The sequence below is a fragment of the Aphis gossypii genome, chromosome X (genome assembly GCF_020184175.1).
Source record: "Aphis gossypii isolate Hap1 chromosome X, ASM2018417v2, whole genome shotgun sequence".
NCBI classification, from domain to species: Eukaryota; Metazoa; Arthropoda; class Insecta; order Hemiptera; family Aphididae; genus Aphis; species Aphis gossypii.
This window is the reverse complement of record NC_065533.1, coordinates 6,416,024-6,433,585: the sequence shown is the minus strand read 5'-3', so window position 1 is coordinate 6,433,585 and position 17,562 is coordinate 6,416,024. Positions and strand designations below refer to the sequence as shown.

Genomic DNA, 17,562 nt, shown 5'->3' with positions numbered 1-17,562 from the left:
CCCTTAGTAGTGGCGCCAAAGAAACCGGATGCAACCGGTAAACCTCAATTTAGGGTATGCGTAGACTTCCGTCGACTTAACCAGTTAACCATCGGGGATGCATTTCCAATTCCTAGGATCGACGAGATTTTAGACCAACTTGGGCGTTCTAGATATTACACCACACTGGACCTGGCAAGTGAGTATCATCAAGTGCCTATTCGACCACAGAATTGTGACAAGACGGCATTACGGCATTTTCCACAGATAAGGGACACTTTGAGTTTGTCAGGATGCCTTTCGGATTATGTGGAGCTCCTAGCACGTTCCAGCGGCTGATGAATAATGTGTTAACCGTGCTGAACGGTATTAAAGCGTTTGTATATCTAGATGATATAATCATATATGCCGTCGATCTGACAGAACATGAGGCAAGGCTGGAAGAAGTATCTCAACGGTTACAAAAATTCAATTTTCAGCTCCAACCGGGTAAATGTCAGTTTCTTAGACGTGAGGTTATTTACCTCGGACATTTAATTACAGAAACTGGTGTGAAACCAGATCCGACGAAAATCAGTAATAGTTGTGTTAAAGGTGATCCAGTCCCTAGGAACCCAACTGAAATCAAGCAGTTCTTTGGACTGTCTGGTTATTATCGAAGATTCCTCGAGAATTATAGCCAAATCGCAAAACCAATGACGACTTTATTAAAGAAAGGCCAACCGTTCGAGTAGAATACCGAGTGCCAAACGGCGTTTGAGACGCTTGTCCAAAAACTCATTACAGCGTCCATACTACAATATCCTAAATTCGAGGAGCCATTCATCTTGACGACAGACGCAAGTCAATATGCTATTGGAAGCGCTATTTCCCAAGGTGAAATAGGACATGATTTACCTATTGCTTACGCGTCGCGTACTCTGAATAAAGCGGAGCGCAATTACAGCACTACCGAAAAGGAGCTATTGAGTATTGTGTGGTCAGTCAAGCTTTTCAGATCCTATCTGTTGGGCCGGAAATTCTGAATGTACACAGACCATCAACCACTTACATGGCTGTTCAATGTAAAAGACCCAGGCTCCAGACTTATGCGATGGAGACTCAAGCTAGCTGAATACCAGTACGAGGTCATTTACAAACCAGGCAGTGCAAACACGAATGCCGATGCATTGAGTCGAATGGAAAGGGTTTTGCTGAATAATACTTCCACCCCATATGTTCAACTGAGTTTTGAAACTTACTTAGAGCTAGTGAAGGGCAAGACTATAACCAACAGCAGGGTAATAGAAGAATCTGGGGATCTATTTGACGCACCGTCAGACCAAAGTTTTGCACATTGTGTATCGCAGGATCTACAGATGAACAACGGCACAGGGCTCTTATTTCGCAGAAAATTTGGGAACGTAGCTATGCTGAAGAGCCAACACCCGCGAATCCATGAAGTTATATATATGCGTCAGGGGTAAAGATACATTTTGCACATGATTACAAAGAATAAATATTGGCAAAAAGCATCATTGGAGGACATAACAATAGTTCCTAACAATACAGAACCTTAGAAGCATATGCGTCGAACTCAACATCGAGAAGTTGGCGATTCCCAGGATCGGTACCGTAAACGATCAACTGGATTGGTCTATCATCAGGAACATGATACGGTTTGTGTTTAATGATTTGAACATAGAGGTTCATATCTACCCATAAGCGGAGCTGAAGGACTCAGAAAAGCAACAAGTGTTAGCGGAGTACCATGCTAGCCCACTAGGCGGTCATCGCGGAATCAACCAAACACTGAAGCGCATCCAAACACAGTTCAACTGGGAAGGGTTAGCGGACGACGTAAAAGAATTTGTCTCTAAGTGTCCATCGTGTCAAATACACAAAACATGCAACCGGAATATTAAGCAGCCCATGATTATAAGTACAACAGCAATGGAGCCTTTTGAAAAAGTTTTCATCGATGTGGTCGGACCTCTACCGAGGACAGACAATAATAATGTGTACATCTTAACAATGCAGGATGACTTGACAAAATATTCAATAGCTGTTCCCATGTTCAACCATGAGGCAAATACGGTGGCTTATCACTTCGTGACGTCGTGTGTATGTCTGCATGGGATTCCGAGCATGTTGGTCAGTAAAAAGGGAACGGAGTTTCTAAGCCGAGTACTAGCCTGAAGTATGTAAGCTGCTAAAGATAAAAAAATGCAACACCTCGCCTTATCATCCACAAGCTAATGGCGCCCTGGAAAGGAGCCATCGGACGCTGGGGGAATACTTACGACATTTCGGGGATAAGGACCAAATGAACTGGGATACATTTATACCATATGCTATGTTCGTTTTTAACTCTTCAGAACATTATTCCACGGGGAAGCAGCCATACGAGCTAATGTACGGACGAAAAATAAATATGCCGAATTCTATAACAAAACCTCCAGAACCTCGTTACAACTATGAGGACTACCACATAGAACTAAAACAGAAACTCCAACTGTCACATCCGATAGCCAGAGATCGTCTGATGGAACAAAAGCAAAAGATGAAAGAACAGTACGACCAAAATCAAAATCCAACCAACATACACGTAGGAGATCGAGTACTGCTCAAGAACAATGCCAGAAAAGGGAAACTCAGCGCCAAGTGGTTGGGACCCTATGAAGTGATTGAGCTCAAAACCAATGAAAATGTGACTTTACAGAAAGATCGCAGAAGGATTACAGTGCACAAGAAAATATTTACATATAATTGTAATTATATGAGGTACAAATTATAATCTGTCTTAAAATAATAATATTTGGTATTCTAAGGAGTTAAAAATCTATTTTAAAAAAAACATCGGTATTCTATAAAATAATATAATTTCATTTCTGTATACACGATATTATTATATAGTCTCCTGCAAATAGATATATACATAATATAATGCCCACGAATGTGGAGTTTTTCACACAAATAAGCGTATTCATTAGCCACATCTGGACAACCCTACAGGCGGTGTGTAAAATACCATCATCTGGCGTCGAAGGTCAACCCGCCAGTCGCGTACAACCGAAGCGACACATTCCGATCAGCGGACCACCCTTTTCGACCGTGATATTGACAAACACATTTGTTTATCAATCACTGTACCCGCTAAATATTGCGCACGCCGAACGGTGTAGGGGGGGGGGGTGACCGCCAATGACAATAATTTTGGACACTTGTCCACTGTCCACTCAATATTGAATCAGTCCTATTTTCTCACTACAAGACTAAACAGACCTCTCCAGATATCATCACTCGTCAGTTCAAAACATAAATATTACAACACCTCCGCACGAATAAAGTGAGTTTTATTTAATTATTATTATAATATGCTGACGTATTACACGAGACTAATGCACTAATGTCTTGTTAAAGTTTAATGTCAGTGGAGAATTTTTATATCTTATATAAAATTAACAGACGATTTTTTTTTTTTTTTAAACTCATCATCATTCAACAATATCAAGACGACATCATCACACGACTCTACACACACGTCGTCTAATTAAAAAAGTGAGTTAATTCAGTTAATTTAAATAATTTACTTTCTTTCTAACGTTTATTTTTTCTGTTCACAGTTAATTATGGATGTTTTCGCTCCAGCGGCAAACGAACATGTTGAATCTATCTATCGAGGAACTGACAAAGGACATCGAATACCGCGTACAATCGATGAATAATGTGGAGACGAAATTTGGAACGGCTGTGGCGTGCGTCTTACAAGATCCGGCTGGCGGTGGGATAATCAATGTATTTCTCCCCAAGTTGGTGCAATTTTCGAGTGATGAAATACAACGGTACAATCAACATGAGGCTGACCTGGTAAACCTCATTTTTTGGGGTATGAGTAAAAGAAGCTTTATTATTACATTCATACCCGCTTAAGCTCGTTTTTCAAGTGATGTCTAATGTAGCTTTAAAAAAAAAAAATAATAATAATAAATATTTTTATGTCTTGTTTTTAATAAAAAAAAATTAAAAATATGTTTTTATTTTCATTTTATCTAGATCCTATAGTTTTAAGGGACATATAATATAATTATATACATTTAACAAGTTATATAATTATTTTGTCCAAGCAATGAGTTGGTTTTAAAAAATATATTATTTAATAATTATTATAAGGTTTATCCTCGCAAATACGAGATGGTGAAATATTTTATATTTATAAGGTTTTATTATTTAATAGTCGGCATTTGTGTATACGAATTTAGGAGACGTATAATATAATTATATACATTTAACATGTATAATTATTCTCGTTAAGATGAGATGGTTTTTGAAAAAAATAAATATTTTATTAAATATTTTATAAGGTTTGTATTATTTAATAACAATATCGACAGCTTGTGCGACAGCTTTCAGTGCGGAATCGGGTGCGCTCATTTTCTCCATATTTGCGTCGAACTCATTGTCACACTCGTTGGATTCTGTATTGTCGTCCACGTCAACGAATAAGCACCGCTTATGGTCGGCGAAAGTGAGGTGATTACGATTCACGTGCCTCATAACACCCTTCGCGCGAATGGTAATCTCCTCTTCCACGTCGTTCGCATAAGACTTGGAGCGCAAAGCTACAAATTCGTAAACGGTTCTGGAGCCACACTCGAATTCAAAAAGTCCTGGAATGCGCTTCCGAGCATTTGTATAGCACTTGTGATCGTGTGCGAAATTTGAGGTGTCCATAAACCGCATCAAATTAGGATTTTTTATCAGGTCAGCAAAGAAATCGTTGGTCATCACGCGGTAGAATAGTAAATCTGAAATAATAATAATAATAATAATAATAATAATATATAATATCTGAATGAGTCTGCACGAGATTTATATAGACGTAACAGTATCGGTATAAAGCAGCTCGATCTTATCTCCGTAATGTTGTTTCGTACACGTAGTGTTCTTTCCGCAGAAATGTGACCATCAACTTTCGGACAGTCAACCCGTGCGGAATGTTGTCGTGAGGCAAAAACGGCATATCGTTGTGGGCGTCGCGTAGATCCTCCGGGTATATTATATCCACTTCGTAAAATCTACCCACATCGTCCATCGCGCGCATCTAACTGGGCCAGCGCGACCTCCTGATTCCCCGTGTACCATACGAAATCTCCAATCGGCATATACTGACACATCGCGTACCCGTACAAATTGTTTGCTAAATAAATACAGAAAAACATGGATTAATATACGAGTACATATTATTTATATTTTATAATCACCATCTAAGTATATGAGCGACGTGTCAGGTTCTTCGGTATTGTATCCCGGTGTCTCAGGATTGTTGGCACGCGTGTGACGCTTGCTGGCCTGCACCAGGCCACCCCTCATGCCTAACCCTATGAAGAGAATTTTCTCATAATCGATCAAAAGTTCAAGTTGAACTTTCGTAAAGTATAGCATACAGTCAAAACGTGAAGTAATGTGCGGGGTCGAGGTAATATGTGGCCATACATATATCCCTGAAATTCTCGAACACGTCAGCGCTTAACAACACGTCGACTTTAAGGTATAAATCGCTATAAGCGCCGAGTGAGGTGCAGCCGAAATGATTCCAGACCCTGGTCGCGTGACTATAATCCTCGTCGCTCACGTGCGTCTCCATCAACGCGCTGTAGAATTGGAACTTATCCGGTACGTAGCGTCCAATTTATCCCACGAATCCGTATATTCGTACGGATAAACGCCTTTCCGTGTACCAACGACAACGGGGCGAACACTTTCGCGACTTCGCGAAACTTATCAAAGTTCGCGGAGCTGAAGTTCTCCGCCAAGTGCGCCAAGCTCGACGTCATGAATCAACACGTGTCTACAAACCTGACGGAGAACGAGTTGTTAATATACTTCGAGAGCGAAATATATTTCTCCTCGGTGTTCGCTATTACCGATATTCGATTATTGTCGCCGTCGCACGCCAAATTCGTCACGATAAAATGGGCGGCGTCGTAGTTGGACAGATTATGCAGATAGCACAGTATAAAATTCGGTGTTTTCAACACAAGGTTGCACGTGTTGCATAATGTTTTTAGAAAACGTCCCGAAAAGTGGTCGTGGTGTGCAGTTTTACAATTGCGTTCGCTAAACGTACAACTTCATAATTCACACATTGTCTTGACGTCATACACGTGACAATCCTCAACACTCATAATAATCGGTACATTTACTTCCTTATATAATCTTGCTATCTTTTTGATCACGCCGAGTACGTTGCTGACAAAGCGTTTGGCAACATCGTCCTGAGTAGCTAAACCACGGAAAATGACTGGAGCTCGAGGTATGTTGAACTGGTCGAGCAACTCTGTCGGCACCCCCTCTGCCGCGACAACATGGTACCCGTAGCTCATTGGATGGTGTTCGTGTATCGCAGTGGTATTTTCACCTTGTTTTCACCCCGTTTTCAGTAGTGGGGCTTCAAAGTCAGCGTATACCACGAACAGCAGGCGACCCGTTTTACACCACGCCTCGAATTTGAGCGTGTCTCCTTCCTAACAACCGGTTTGTGTGAGCCGCACAGTAAACGGTGGTTGGCCAGTGCCTTCTCTCCGTGTAATTTATATTTTAATGGGCGGTCCTCAAAACTGGCGAAGTACCGTTTGCAGTAAAGTAATCGATGTTGGTGATTATTTTTTTGAGAACTGGCTAGGCGTAAAAAATTAGAAATGATCGCGTAATGATTCTTGTCATCCTTTCCGGTAATCAGTAGCAGGTCAAAATGATTCTCCTTTTCTTCATCCACGATTCGCAGAGGGTACGCGACAGATTGTGTGGACGACTTTTTATTATTTTTATTTTTATTTTTTACGCATTTTCTTACGCCGTATACATTAATGGTCGTGCCGGGATTCGAATTTTCAAATACCTTTATCTCAGACACCGGAGTGGGGGTTGATAGTGCAGAAAAGTCGTATCGGTGTTCTTCCCTCGAATAAATCGTACCTACTCTTGTGCGATCGTTAAATACATGTTTGGCGAGGATCACCCACTTGAAAAATTGCTGGTCAATATTTTGTGGGTTGACAACGGCCTTCCTATTCAAAATACTTTCCGGCAACGGTAAGTACGACGATCCCCCCATAGGCGTGTACTCGTACACACCCAAGAGCAGTCCGTCGATACACGATAAGGAAAATTCACTATACTTTCCGGCGTAACAATCCTCTTCGGCCTGGAGCGCTGCGAAATCGTGATTAAAAAACGTTCGACATTACTGTGCCCGTATAATTCGCGGCCCGAAGTTTTAAATGCGCGATTTTGAGCTGAATTGTGTAAATTTTTTTGTTTTGAGAAGTTTTGGACGCCGACTTCGAGGCTCTTCTGCCGAAAACGATGCAGCGCTACGGAGTAAATACTGTTATGGGCTACGAGATATCTACGAGATATCAAGGCTAAGTTAGTATGACCATACCTCGTGTCGAGGATGATGCAGATGCTACTATGACCATGACACATGTCGGGATAATAAGCCCACCAATAATTATAGTGCACTAATGATGCATTTGAGATGTTATTGCACATTATCAAATTTTTGTCCGAATTTGAAAAAACAACTACAAGGACACCTGGTTTCACCCAGAAGACGACGACTTGACGTAAACAAGAGACGCACCACAATATATAAGGGAGCCCGAAGACCAGCAACGGCAGATGTACCAAAGCTATCAACAACTGAGCATTTTCATGACACTCAGCCACTTATTTTGTTTGTTACATGTATTTCATTTATACGCAATAAAGACATATTTCGCTAATGAGTTTAACTTTCGTTCAAAATAACCATCTGGATTTAAATCTGATACTAGCACGCAACAATACCACCACGCTGCACTCGCATCATCCGATGAGTTACGGGTTTTTGGTGGTAGCTGCGGACGGTGTACCGGTGGAGCTGCTCGAATAGTTTGATATCCCGCGGGCCCCCATCGTTTTTCGCGGCTCTGAGTTCGCCGACGATGTGGCCAAACGATTTGTCCTGACCGTCACCGATGTGGCAGACAGAATATGTAAATTGCTCAAGACGATCAACGTACCGATGTCGATGTCTGTTGAGGATGCTCGCGCTCACGGAGGTAAGCTGCGTGTGACTTGTGCGCGAAAACGTTTATCGCGAGTAACCACAAGGTCGCACATCACGATCACCTGTCCGGTCGTTTTCTTAAAACTCTGTGTAGCGCGTGCAATCTTAAATTACGAACGCCGAAGTTCGTCCCGTGCTATTTACATAATCTGTCGAATTACGACGCTCATTTCATCATTACCGAATTGGGGTATGATAACTACCGATACGATATCGGTGATACATAACAGCGAGGAAAAGTATATTTCGTATTCGAAATATATCAATAACGAGTTCGCTGTTAGATTTATCGATATATGCCGGTTCATGTCGTCGAATTCGGCTAACTTGGCGCGGAACTTTACGACCGCAGACTTTTGCAAGTTTCGCGAAGTCGCAAAAGTGTTCACTCCGACGGAGATGCCACTGGTGACGCGCAAAGGCGTTTTTGCGTATGAGTACACGGATTCCTACTCAAAATTACGCGAGACAGAGCTGTCAGCAAGGAGGGAGCTCTACAGTGCGTTGACCGAGACGCACGTGAGTGATGCCGATTATGAACATGACACCCTGGTATGGAATCGTTTTGAGTGTCAGACTCTTGGTGGTTATAGCGATGTATACCTCGAAATCGACGTACTGCTAAGCGCCGACGTGTTTGAGCATTTCCGCGACATATTTATGTCGACGTACCAGCTGGACCCGGCGTATTATTATACGGCGCCCGGGTTCAGTTTTGACTGTATGCTGAAATTCAAGTCGGTCAAATTAGAACTTCTAACTGATTACGATCAAATATTATTTTTTGAGCTTGGAATTCGAGGCGGGCTGGTACAGGTGAACGGGCGTCACGTCGAGGCCAATAACCCGAAGACGCCTGGATACAAATCCGAAGAGCCGAATACGTGGCTCGTATATTAAGATTGTAATTATACAATAATATTAATGATATTAATATATTATGTATGTGTATTAATTAATTAATTTTTTCCGAAGGCAACAATCTTTACGGATGGGCCATGAGCAAATTTAATATGCCGTACGGTGATTTCTCGTGGTACGCGGGAAATCCGAACATCGCGTTGGCTCAGCTGGAGTGGATGTCGGATACGGATGACGTGGAACGATTCTACGAAGTCGATATTTCGTATCCGCGTCATCTGCACGACGAACACAATGATATACCGTTCTTACCACACACCAGCATTCCACGCGGGTCTACCGTCCGAAAGTTGATGGATACGTTCGAGCGGAAAGTGCACTACTACGTCGTGCATTACTCAAATCTAAAACAGGCCATCGCCAACGATCTGATCGTCGATAAGGTAACATTTATTATAAATTATAATATATATATATATATAATATACTATACATTACTCTTTTTCTACAAAAAATTATTCATGCGTTTCAGGTGTACAGAGTATTAGAGTTTAGACAATCTCTTTGGTTGGCACCATAAATCGCGTTGAACACTGAGATGCGTAAATGGGTGACGAATGAGTTTGAAGAAAAATTTTTTAAAGCCCAAAATAATAGCGTTTTATTATTATTATTATTATTAATTTCGTGAAATGATTTAAGGATTAATACCATTAAAAAGGTATAACAATGAAATATGTCCGAAATTGTTTTGATATGAAGCTTGTTTCATGCCTCTAGAGGATGCGAAAGCTCACTAACCGTCCCACGTTTAAGCAGTGTACCACTTATAGTGAAAGTCTTGCATCAGTATCTATGCACAACAAAGAGATCGATTTCTGTAAACCGATTTGCATCGAGTTTGCAGTCCTTGAGTGGAGCAAGACACTCATGTATGATTATTACTATAGCGTCATGAAACGTCATTATGTTGATAAGATTACTTTGCTGTACATCGACACTGGTGTGTATACCACTTAATATAAAAATGTTTTATTTTTATTACACTTCACATATTCCCACCTGTATCGAGTGTCGACGGACGACTTTTACAGAGACTTGGAGGGCAACCCAAACTTGATGAACCGTACAGATACCTCTAATATACCACCGGATTATGCGTGCTACACGTCGGCGCGTAAGAGAATCCCCGGGCTGTTCATCAATGATGATTTGATTTTAAAAAAACTTTCCACCAACACTGTTTTACATATTATAGTTTATAAACAATTATTCTAAAACATATATATAGTGTTCAAAATATTAATATTAAAATATTATAACTATTTATTATTATAAAAATTAAGCAGTAATCATTAGACTAACTGTTGGGACCACAGATATGTATAATAACTAGATACCCGACTTCTTCTTATCAATGACTCTGGCAGCCATTTGCAACTTTGGCAATGTTTACAAATAATATAATATGATAACAATACAAACAAGCCTGCTGCCCAACTTACCGACTACTGACCCCTTTTCGACCATTATTGTATTTATTTTGTAATTTGTATAATTAATAATTTAAGATGGTGACTTCGTGTAGTGTACATTTGTGAACGAATAGACATTCTACAATAATTAATGTAGTTAGAAATGTACACTTTTTCTCGTAAGTATTATTCTATATTTATATTAACCTATTATAATTAACATTTTTAAAATTGATCAATATGTTATCTACTAACGTTATGTACCTACTATAAAACTAATTTACTATTATTAGATGTTATAGGTATTTGCTTGTTTAATTTGTATTTTTAATAGATTTCCACTTAAGGATACAGAAAGAAATGAGTTATGGATAACGGCATTAGGTCGAAAAGGATTTATCCCTTCGAAATATAGCAAGGTGTGCAGTGATCATTTTGTTCAAACTGATTTTCAACAACATGTTGGTGGTAGCTACAAGTTGAAGCTTAACTCAAACGCTGTGCCTTCAATTTTTCCATCGTATTCTAAACATATGTCTCAATTAGAAATACCGGAACTAGGTAAATGAAATAAATAGATAATACCAAGAATTGTTTTAATATTTTAGCTATAAATTTTATTATTTTATTTCAATTTAGAAGGCATTGAACCTATTGCATCATATTTGACTCCACTCTCAAATACAACTAATTTGATTACACCTGAAAGATCCTTTATTAACACCAGTTTTGAGCCATTATTAATAACACCATCAAGAGCAACCTGAGCACGCCCATTATTTGTTGCTAGTCCAAAACATAAAAAACATTCACCATCAAAATTTGAACTAAAGCTCAAAATAAAACGATTACAACAAAATATTAGGAGGAAAAATACCTCATTAACGAATTTATAGGATCTGCTAAAAGATTTTAGAAAAAAAAATTTGCTGGAAAACGATACAGAACAAATATTATTGGAGAAATTTGAAGGTACCAATTTGAAGTTGTTTAAAAACCTGATTAAAAACAAAGAGCGTAAAGGTACTGGCCGCAAGTACAATAAGGCAATAAAAGAATTTTCTTTAACGCTTCATTATTATTCGCCAAAAGCTTACGAGTATGTAAGGTAAATAATATAGTTGATTATAAAATGCTAATTAGTAATTAATTATTGCAAAAATATATTGTCTTAGTGATATATTGTACAGCAAAATTACAATTTCCTTTTTAGAAATCACGGAGTATTATGTATGTATATTATATAGGAGTATGTTATAACATTTTAAAAAACTTAAATGCTTATAAGTAAGGCTTGGAACTTGGGGTTTGCTTGTTTTTTTTTAATAATCATTCAAAACATTGCTTATGATAAAAAATATTTGTTTCACCATGCTAAGAGCTTTTTTTTGCAAATTAAACTCTTTTTCATGCGCTTAGTGCATACACAGAATTTTAATTTTAAAAGCATATTTTACAAAATTATAAATATTAGTTAAAAAAAATAATATATAATTTATCTTTTACCCAACGCAACTTTCTGTAGTGTGCATCCTTCAGGTATCAATAAATTGATTGTCCACTTCATGACTATTTGTGAAACAGTCCCATATTTTTATTTTTTTTTTTATTTATTCTTATTTTCTATTTGGGGACTAAACCAGTTTCTTAGTATTGCGCTTGTCCCGTTTAATAAATAAATATATATCCAGTTTGTATCTACTAATAATTTTTGAATAATTTTAGATCCATCTTGATATTGCCAAATTGTAAATCAATTATGAACTGGACATCATCTGTAAATGGAGAACCAGGAATTTTTACTGAGGTTATGGAGGCTTTAAAAACTTTAAAAGCAGAAGATAAGCACTGCAATTTATGTATGGATGCCATGGCATTGAGAAAACAAATTTTGTGGAGCGATAAATTTAACAAATTTGTTGGATATTGTGATTTTGGAGGGGAGTTGCAATTGGAAGGGTTGGATGTTCCTGCTACAGAAGCATTAGTTTTCATGTTAGTAAGCTGTAAGGATATGCTCAAATTTACATATCATAAATTTTGTAAATCCGTTATTTTCATTTAATAAAATATATAACGGTCAAGTTAGGTCAAAAACATCAAATAAAATCTCTAATCATATAATTCATATAAAAGAAACACCGACAATCAACTTACAGACACATAACTTAAATATCAAGAGCACTAAAAACGATAATATAAATACAATTAACAATATACAAATAATCCCAAACGACAACCATATAATAAATAATAATAATAAACTGGAAATAATCCCTAAAATAAAGGATTCACCGCATTCCACAGACGCGGCATCTCAAAATTAAAAAAGGTCTTATTCCAACACACCCCCTTACACAAAAATGTCAACACATGTCAAATCATTAGAAAATATCGTTAACAAACAAATCAAACAAACCGATAAAAAAATAAGTGACATAATAACGGTCCCAGATCAAGTAAATAATTTCACAAAACTATCTATAACAGATTACGAGGGTACACCATTTTCGATTTCTCCTAACCTAAGCATAATACAACATAATAAAGTCGTTCAGCTATTAACTGAATACAGACACATTTTCACAACCGACACTTCTAACATAAAAGCCGCCAATATAAAACCGTGTGAAATTAAAATGAAATGAAATTATAAAGAACCAAAATTTAATGCACCTCATAGAGTTTCACCGCAACAAAGAACCGAATTAGAGAACCAAATAAATAAATTAACAAAAGCAAATATAGTAAAATCAATAATTTCAAAATTTGCCACCCCGGCATTTTTAGTAAAAAAAAAGGAGGCTGGATCATACCGTTTAGTTGTATCTTACAAAGAACTTAATGATAGAGTAGAATGCGATCAATACCCAATTCCTCGTATTGCCGACTTATTTAGAGCCCTGGAAGGAGCAAAATATTTTTCATCATTAGATCTAAACAGCGGATTTTTCCAGATCCCTGTCAAAGAGCAAGACCAATATAAACTTTGCATTTACTTCCATTCTAGGTTTATTAACCTTCACAAGACTTCCACAAGGTTTTAAAAATAGTAGTGCAATATTTTAAAGAGAACTAAATAAAGCATTTTCAAATATATTATATAAATCAATCATAATTTACATCGATGATTTAGTCTCCTATGGCAATAATTTTGAACAAGCAATAATCAATTTACGCGAAGCATTCGAAAAATAAAATAAATTTTTCTTTAAAAACAAAAAAATGTAAGTTCTTTTTTGATAAAATTGAATTATTAGGACACGAGGTATCAACTATCGGCATACAACCTCTAGACAAAAATACCAAAGCTATTACTGAATTTAATATACCTAAAACAATAAAAGACGTTAGATCGTTTATAGGCATGTGTTCGTACTATAGAAAACACGTCAAAGATTTTGCAAAAATTGCACACCCACTTAGTGAATTAATAAAATCAGGAACAAATAAAATAACATGGCTTGACCAACATAATGAATCATTCAATAAATTAAAAAAATGTTTAATCTCGGAACCTTTATTAATGCATTTCGACGACAATAAACACGTATATTTAACAATAAACGCTTCTATAATGGGTTTAGGCGCATGCATTGAGCAACCCGATGACAAAAATAAATTACACCCTGTAGGTTATGCTTCTAGAAAACTCTTAGACTCGGAGAAAACTTATTCCTCTACCACTCTTGAATTACTTGGACTTTGTTTCGGTAGGTATTCAGTATTTTCGAGAATATTTATGGGGACGTAAATTTACTGTATTTTGTGACAATATAAGTTTACAATATTATAACAGTTTAAAAATACCCTCCGCTAGGATAGCCAGACTAACACTAAAATTATTAGACTTTGATTTTGAAATAATATATAAAAAAGATAAAGAAAACAAAGTCGCTGATTCACTATCTAGAAACGCAATTAACAACATTAAAATCATAAGCAAAATCAACAACAATATCGACACATTGACCAACTTACACGACATAAAAACACAACAAAAAAATGACCAATTTTGCAATAATATAATAAAAGCACTAAATAATGAAGAGGTACCCACCAACATAAAAAGAAAATCTAGGTTATTCATATTACAAAATGAAATACTATATTATAAAAAATACACACCCCCGATAAACTATAATCCAATCTTAGTAATACCGAAAACACTTATAAATGATATACTAAAATCTTATCACGATTCGCCTACAGATGGTCACACAGGCATATCACGCACTATTCATAAAATTCAAAATAAATACTATTGGCCATCTTTACATAAAGACACCACCAATTTCATTAAATCCTGTGACGAATGTCAAATAAATAAAAAAATGAGTGGCAAGCCAATAGGTTTATTAAATCAAAAAATTAGGGCCTATATATAGAGGACCATTTAAGATACCTAATAGACAAAGTTAATGAACTTAATTACAAAATAAAATTAATCTTAAATAATAAAGAGCTTATTGATACTATACACATTAGGAGGTTAAAACCATACCATAAAAGAGAATAACAAATAACAGCATATACATAGTAAAAAATAAATTTATACTTAATACTCACTTTGCTCTCCAATCTTTATAAAAAAATCAACATATATATGTACACATCTCAAACTATATATTACGCTAATATAAATTAAAATCATATAAATGTTACTTACACAATTTTGTAATATGAAATAACTTATAGTATAAGAATTAATTATATAAAATAGTTGTTATTATTATTATTTACTTTATAAAAACACATGTAAAAAAATATATATATAATACTTACCTTTTTAGCTTTAATGCCATTATCATTAGTTGTAACAATAAGCATGACTTTTAATGCCTATCGCTTATTAACAATATATTGTATTTTAATACAATATAATATCTACAAAAACACAATTACAGTACATTTTTTTTCAGAAATCAAGGTGACAACATATTATCACATACTATTTATACATAATAAAATTAATAAATAAAAATAATAACAAAATAACATTAATAAAAAAAAAAAAAAAAAAACAATAAAACAATAACTATAATCAAAAATGCTTCCACTCTATATTAAGTACATACTCACTTACATCTGTATTTTAAAGCTCAATCCTATACAAACTTTCATAGCATATGACTGTGGGGGCCCACAAATAAACATTAGTGCATTCAACAGCATAGATATAGATCTCTGCGAAACTCCGAAACCCACGGAAATCGAATCACTACCAAAAATAAAACTATTACAAAAAGTAGAAATTCATACACAATACTTCAGATCATGCTTTATTTCAGTTGACTATTTGATAACTAGATGCTCCACATTTGAAGATGCTCAAATGGTAGATGGGGAGTTACTATTCAGAAGTCATCGAATTAGGTTATGCCCGATGTGATGATTTACATCAGAAATTAATTTATCAGACCCCATTCGGAGGTATTATATCTGGGTTAAGGATAAATGAAACTTTTATCACTTCACACACAAGTGGGGGTATATTAGACAAATATGGCAATTGCGAAAGTACCACTTTCACTAATGCTAGGGGTACATGGAACAACGTCATAGTCCAAGCCAAATATAAAATTTATTTGTCTGAGGGTATAGCGCTAGCGAACAACAAAGATAACATAGTAATATTACCAACGGGTTCCAGGCTTAAATTATCAGAATCGTATGGACTCGATCAATATAAAGGAGAGGTGATTTGGAGGAACGAAAAGTCGGACTGTAGTATTATAGAGTACGATGTATTCTACGACGGGCCGGCCTCCTTAGTCATTTCATTAGGACGTAACAATCATAAAACCGAAACTTACATTGTAGAAACGACTTATACTGCATTTGTATTAAAAAAAATTTCCATGGCATTCGCCTGCAACATACCAGTTGCCCAAACCGAAAATAATCAACTACTTATACTATCTAATCCCATGTACGTCAACATATTTTCACCAAAAAAAAATTCAACCTTTCAATACCGACTTATTTTCATACATAAACACAAAATTCGTATACCTAGAATACACAATAAAAAGAACAGTTACAAATCTCTACGAAGATTTGACCAAAAAACAATGCAACTTCGAGAGACAACTCTTATTTCAAAAATTATCATTAGCCTCGTACAGTCTTTCAGAATTTGCTTACACCATTGGTGAAGGGCCCGGCTTCGTAGCCATTAAAAATGGCGAAATTATCTATTTACAAAAGTGCAAACCAGTAGATGTAGAAATATCAATACAAGATTCTTGTTTCAATGAACTTCCAGTTCTTTTCAACAACAAAACACACTTCATGACTCCGAAAACCCACATATTACAGACGTACGGCACCCAAATAGATTGTAATGAATACTTACCCTCCGCTTTTCAGAAAAACGGAAAATGGTTTTCTTTGACACCTAAACCACATAAGGTAAATAACCCACAATCCTTAAAACCTGATACTGCGCTCACATGGTCCTACGAAAGTTCGGACAACTTTATGACGGCAGGTATATATACACCTGACATAATGAAGGCGTTACAAAATCACTTAATGTTCCCTCAGGAATCGGAAACAGTTCAAAGAAATCTAATTCGACAAACGTTAGGTCACAGTGTCATAGATCAGGGAATTAATGTAAAAAATTTAATTAATGAACAAACCATTAGTAAGTTAGTACATCAAGAACTAGAACTACATAACATGTGGGGCTGGTTCACGAGTTTTGGTAACATAATGTCAGGCGTATTAGGGATAGTTATTATTTTCAAAATAATTATAACATTAATAAATACTGGGCTCAATATATCTTTATTATATAATACTTTTGGATGGAGCATCAACCTAATTGGTGGGTTATTTTCCAATGTAACTCACCACTTGATGCACAACAAGCACAAGAAACAGTATAATTCAAAAAATTCCGATTACAAAATAGTAAAAACAGATGATAAGCATAAAAAAAGTGGAGCATCAATAGCACTTTACCAGAGAAGACTCTCAGTATAAAAAAAAATATATATAAAAAAAAAAAATAATAAAAAAAAAAAAAAAAAAAAGAGGGTCATAAAAATATAAAAAGAGAGACAATTCTCTCTTCTTTTCATAAATAATCATTACAAAAATAAGTTAATAATAAAGATAATATAAGTCACAAATATAAATAAT

At 36.2% G+C, this 17,562-nt stretch overlaps 1 long non-coding RNA gene and 1 pseudogene across 1 annotated transcript; one reads left to right on the top strand and one right to left on the bottom strand.

Moving 5' to 3' along the window:
* Positions 1-3,967: 3,967 nt before the first annotated feature.
* Positions 3,968-10,200, bottom strand: LOC126551638 (uncharacterized). Its single transcript, XR_007605540.1, has 3 exons — positions 5,223-10,200; positions 4,846-5,158; positions 3,968-4,766 (listed from the first exon to the last, which is right to left on the bottom strand). It is a non-coding gene; the product is annotated as an uncharacterized LOC126551638 (long non-coding RNA).
* A 306-nt stretch (positions 10,201-10,506) lies between these two features.
* LOC126551636 (THAP domain-containing protein 1-like) lies at positions 10,507-12,347 on the top strand (annotated as a pseudogene).
* The last annotated feature ends 5,215 nt before the right edge of the window (positions 12,348-17,562 follow it).